This window comes from Macaca fascicularis, chromosome 15 (assembly GCF_037993035.2).
Source record: "Macaca fascicularis isolate 582-1 chromosome 15, T2T-MFA8v1.1".
Classification (NCBI taxonomy): domain Eukaryota; kingdom Metazoa; phylum Chordata; class Mammalia; order Primates; family Cercopithecidae; genus Macaca; species Macaca fascicularis.
In genome coordinates, this window is record NC_088389.1 from 28,641,773 (window position 1) to 28,647,712 (window position 5,940).

A 5,940-nucleotide genomic window follows, 5' to 3' on the forward strand; every position below is an offset into this window, starting at 1 on the left:
CTAGCCTTATTTCTGTGGAATCTGAGAACAGATATTTCGGATCCCTTTGAAGACTACACGGCCAAAGGAAATATCCTCCGATAACAAAGAGAAAGAAGCTTTCTGAGAAACTTCTTTGTGTTCTGTGAAATCATCTCACACAGTTACAGCTTTCCCCTCAAGAAGCCTTTCGCTAAGACAGTTCTTGTGGAATTCGCAAAGTGATATTTGGAAGCCCATAGAGGACTATGGTGAAAAAGGAAATATCCTCAGATGAAATCTGGAAAGAAGCTTTCTGAGAAACTGCTTAGTGTTCTGTTAATTCATCTCACAGACCACATCTGTATATCGTGGATCTCTTTGCTAGCCTTATTTCTGTGGAATCTGAGAACAGATATTTCGGATCCCTTTGAAGACTGTATGGCCAAAGGAAAGATCCTCCGATAACAAAGAGAAAGAAGCTTTCTGAGAAACTTCTTTGTGTTCTGTGAAATCATCTCACAGAGTTACAGCTTTCCCCTCCAGAAGCCTTTCGCTAAGACAGTTCTTGTGGAATTGGCAAAGTGATATTTGGAATCCCTTAGTCGGCTATGGTGAAAAAGGAAATATCCTCAGATGAAATCTGGAAAGAAGCTTTCTGAGAAACTGCTTAGTGTTCTCTTAATTCATCTCACAGTGTTACATCTGTATGTCGTGGATCTCTTTGCTAGCCTTATTTCTGTGGAATCTGAGACCAGATATTTCGGATCCCTTTGAAGACTACACGGCCAAAGGAAATATCCTCCGATAACAAAGAGAAAGAAGCTTTCTGAGAAACTTCTTTGTGTTCTGTGAAATCATCTCACACAGTTACAGCTTTCCCCTCAAGAAGCCTTTCGCTAAGACAGTTCTTGTGCAATTGGCAAAGTGATATTTGGAAGCCCATAGAGGACTATGGTGAAAAAGGAAATATCTTCAGATGAAATCTGGAAAGAAGCATTCTGAGAAACTGCTTAGTGTTCTCTTAATTCATCTCACAGAGTTACATCTGTATGTCGTGGATCTCTTTGCTAGCCTTATTTCTGTGGAATCTGAGAACAGATATTTCGGATCCCTTTGAAGACTATAGGGCCAAAGGAAATATCCTCCGATAACAAAGAGAAAGAAGATTTCTGAGAAACTTCTTTGTGTTCTGTGAAATCATCTCACAGAGTTACAGCTTACCCCTGAAGAAGCCTTTCGCTAAGACAGTTCTTGTGGAATTGGCAAAGTGATATTTGAAGGCCATGGAGGGCTACGGTGAAAAAGGAAATATCCTCAGATGAAATCTGGAAAGAAGCTTTCTGAAGAACTGCTTAATGTTCTGTTAATTCATCTCACAGACTTACATCTGTATTTCGTGGATCTCTTTGCTAGCCTTATTTCTGTGGAATCTGAGAACAGATATTTCGGATCCCTTTGAAGACGATAGGGCCAAAGGAAATATCCTCCGATAACAAAGAGAAAGAAGCTTTCTGAGAAACTTCTTTGTGTTCTGTGAAATGATCTCACAGAGTTACAGCTTTCACCTCCAGAAGCCTTTCGCTAAGATAGTTCTTGTGGAATTGGCAAAGTGATATTTGGAAGCCCTTAGTCGGCTATGGTGAAAAAGGAAATATCCTCAGATGAAATCTGGAAAGAAGCTTTCTGAGAAACTGCTTAGTGTTCTGTTAATTCATCTCACAGAGTTACATCTGTATGTCGTGGATCTCTTTGCTAGCCTTATTTCTGTGGAATCTGAGAACAGATATTTCGGATCCCTTTGAAGACTATAGGGCCAAAGGAAATATCCTCCGATAACAAAGAGAAAGAACCTTTCTGAGAAACTTCTTTTTGTTCTGTGAAATCATCTCACAGAGTTACAGCTATCCCCTCCAGAAGCCTTTCGCTAAGACAGTTCTTCTGGAATTGGCAAAGTGATATTTGGAAGCCCTTAGTCGGCTATGGTGAAAAAGGAAATATCCTCAGATGAAATCTGGAAAGAAGCTTTCTGAGAAACTGCTTAGTGTTCTGTTAATTCATCTCACAGAGTTACATCTGTATTTCGTGGATCTCTTTGCTAGCCTTATTTCTGTGGAATCTGAGAAGAGATATTTCGGATCCCTTTGAAGACTATAGGGCCAAAGGAAATATCCACCAATAAAAAAGAGAAAGAACCTTTCTGAGAAACTTCTTTGTGTTCTGTGAAATCATCTCACAGAGTTACAGCTTTCCCCTCAAGAAGCCTTTCGCTAAGACAGTTCTTGTGGAATTGGCAAAGTGATATTTGGAAGCCCATAGAGGGCTATGGTGAAAAAGGAAATATCCTCAGATGAAATCTGGAAAGAAGCTTTCTGAGAAACTGCTTAGTGTTCTGTTAATTCATCTCACAGACCACATCTGTATTTCGTGGATCTCTTTGCTAGCCTTATTTCTGTGGAATCTGAGAACAGATATTTCGGATCCCTTTGAAGACTATATGGCCAAAGGAAATATCCTCCGATAACAAAGAGAAAGAAGCTTTCTGAGAAACTTCTTTGTTTTCTGTGAAATCATCTCACAGAGGTACAGCTTTCCCTAGAAGAAGCCATTCGCTAAGACCGTTCTTGTGGAATTGGCAAAGCGATATTTGGATGCCCATAGAGGGCTATGGTGAAAAAGGAAATATCCTCAGATGAAATCTGGAAAGAAGCTTTCTGAGAAACTGCTTAGTGTTCTGTTAATTCATCTCACAGAGTTACATCTGTATTTCGTGGATCTCTTTGCTAGCCTTATTTCTGTGGAATCTGAGAACAGATATTTCGGATCCCTTTGAAGACTACACGGCCAAAGGAAATATCCTCCGATAACAAAGAGAAAGAAGCTTTCTGAGAAACTTCTTTGTGTTCTGTGAAATCATCTCACACAGTTACAGCTTTCCCCTCAAGAAGCCTTTCGCTCAGACAGTTCTTGTGGAATTCGCAAAGTGATATTTGGAAGCCCATAGAGGACTATGGTGAAAAAGGAAATATCCTCAGATGAAATCTGGAAAGAAGCTTTCTGAGAAACTGCTTAGTGTTCTGTTAATTCATCTCACAGACCTCATCTGTATATCGTGGATCTCTTTGCTAGCCTTATTTCTGTGGAGTCTGAGAACAGATATTTCGGATCCCTTTGAAGACTGTATGGCCAAAGGAAAGATCCTCCGATAACAAAGAGAAAGAAGCTTTCTGAGAAACTTCTTTGTGTTCTGTGAAATCATCTCACAGAGTTACAGCTTTCCCCTCCGGAAGCCTTTCGCTAAGACAGTTCTTGTGGAATTGGCAAAGTGATATTTGGAATCCCTTAGTCGGCTATGGTGAAAAAGGAAATATCCTCAGATGAAATCTGGAAAGAAGCTTTCTGAGAAACTGCTTAGTGTTCTCTTAATTCATCTCACAGTGTTACATCTGTATGTCGTGGATCTCTTTGCTAGCCTTATTTCTGTGGAATCTGAGACCAGATATTTCGGATCCCTTTGAAGACTACACGGCCAAAGGAAATATCCTCCGATAACAAAGAGAAAGAAGCTTTCTGAGAAACTTCTTTGTGTTCTGTGAAATCATCTCACACAGTTACAGCTTTCCCCTCAAGAAGCCTTTCGCTAAGACAGTTCTTGTGGAATTGGCAAAGTGATATTTGGAAGCCCATAGAGGGCTATGGTGAAAAAGGAAATATCCTCAGATGAAATCTGGAAGGAAGCTTTCTGAGAAACTGCTTAGTGTTCTGTTAATTCATCTCACAGAGTTACATCTGTATTTCGTGGATCTCTTTGCTAGCCTTATTTCTGTGGAATCTGAGAACAGATATTTCGGATCCCTTTGGAGACTATAGGGCCAAAGGAAATATCCTCCGATAACAAAGAGAAAGAAGCTTTCTGAGAAACTTCTTTGTGTTCTGTGAAATCATCTCACAGAGTTACAGCTTTCCCCCCAAGAAGCCTTTCGCTACGACAGTTCTTGTGGAATTGGCAAAGTGATATTTGGAAGCCCATAGAGGGCTATGGTGAAAAAGGAAATATCCTCAGATGAAATCGGGAAAGAAGCTTTCTGAGAAACTGCTTAGTGTTCTGTTAATTCATCTCACAGACCACATCTGTATATCGTGGATCTCTTTGCTAGCCTTATTTCTGTGGAATCTGAGAACAGATATTTCGGATCCCTTTGAAGACTATATGGCCAAAGGAAATATCCTCCGATAACAAAGAGAAAGAAGCTTTCTGAGAAACTTCTTTGTTTTCTGTGAAATCATCTCACAGAGGTACAGCTTTCCCTAGAAGAAGCCATTCGCTAAGACAGTTCTTGTGGAATTGGCAAAGTGATATTTGGATGCCCATAGAGGGCTATGGTGAAAAAGGAAATATCCTCAGATGAAATCTGGAAAGAAGCTTTCTGAGAAACTGCTTAGTGTTCTGTTAATTCATCTCACAGAGTTACATCTGTATTTCGTGGATCTCTTTGCTAGCCTTATTTCTGTGGAATCTGAGAACAGATATTTCGGATCCCTTTGAAGACTACACGGCCAAAGGAAATATCCTCCGATAACAAAGAGAAAGAAGCTTTCTGAGAAACTTCTTTGTGTTCTGTGAAATCATCTCACACAGTTACAGCTTTCCCCTCAAGAAGCCTTTCGCTAAGACAGTTCTTGTGGAATTCGCAAAGTGATATTTGGAAGCCCATAGAGGACTATGGTGAAAAAGGAAATATCCTCAGATGAAATCTGGAAAGAAGCTTTCTGAGAAACTGCTTAGTGTTCTGTTAATTCATCTCACAGACCACATCTGTATATCGTGGATCTCTTTGCTAGCCTTATTTCTGTGGAATCTGAGAACAGATATTTCGGATCCCTTTGAAGACTGTATGGCCAAAGGAAAGATCCTCCGATAACAAAGAGAAAGAAGCTTTCTGAGAAACTTCTTTGTGTTCTGTGAAATCATCTCACAGAGTTACAGCTTTCCCCTCCAGAAGCCTTTCGCTAAGACAGTTCTTGTGGAATTGGCAAAGTGATATTTGGAATCCCTTAGTCGGCTATGGTGAAAAAGGAAATATCCTCAGATGAAATCTGGAAAGAAGCTTTCTGAGAAACTGCTTAGTGTTCTCTTAATTCATCTCACAGTGTTACATCTGTATGTCGTGGATCTCTTTGCTAGCCTTATTTCTGTGGAATCTGAGACCAGATATTTCGGATCCCTTTGAAGACTACACGGCCAAAGGAAATATCCTCCGATAACAAAGAGAAAGAAGCTTTCTGAGAAACTTCTTTGTGTTCTGTGAAATCATCTCACACAGTTACAGCTTTCCCCTCAAGAAGCCTTTCGCTAAGACAGTTCTTGTGCAATTGGCAAAGTGATATTTGGAAGCCCATAGAGGACTATGGTGAAAAAGGAAATATCTTCAGATGAAATCTGGAAAGAAGCATTCTGAGAAACTGCTTAGTGTTCTCTTAATTCATCTCACAGAGTTACATCTGTATGTCGTGGATCTCTTTGCTAGCCTTATTTCTGTGGAATCTGAGAACAGATATTTCGGATCCCTTTGAAGACTATAGGGCCAAAGGAAATATCCTCCGATAACAAAGAGAAAGAAGATTTCTGAGAAACTTCTTTGTGTTCTGTGAAATCATCTCACAGAGTTACAGCTTACCCCTGAAGAAGCCTTTCGCTAAGACAGTTCTTGTGGAATTGGCAAAGTGATATTTGAAGGCCATGGAGGGCTACGGTGAAAAAGGAAATATCCTCAGATGAAATCTGGAAAGAAGCTTTCTGAAGAACTGCTTAATGTTCTGTTAATTCATCTCACAGACTTACATCTGTATTTCGTGGATCTCTTTGCTAGCCTTATTTCTGTGGAATCTGAGAACAGATATTTCGGATCCCTTTGAAGACGATAGGGCCAAAGGAAATATCCTCCGATAACAAAGAGAAAGAAGCTTTCTGAGAAACTTCTT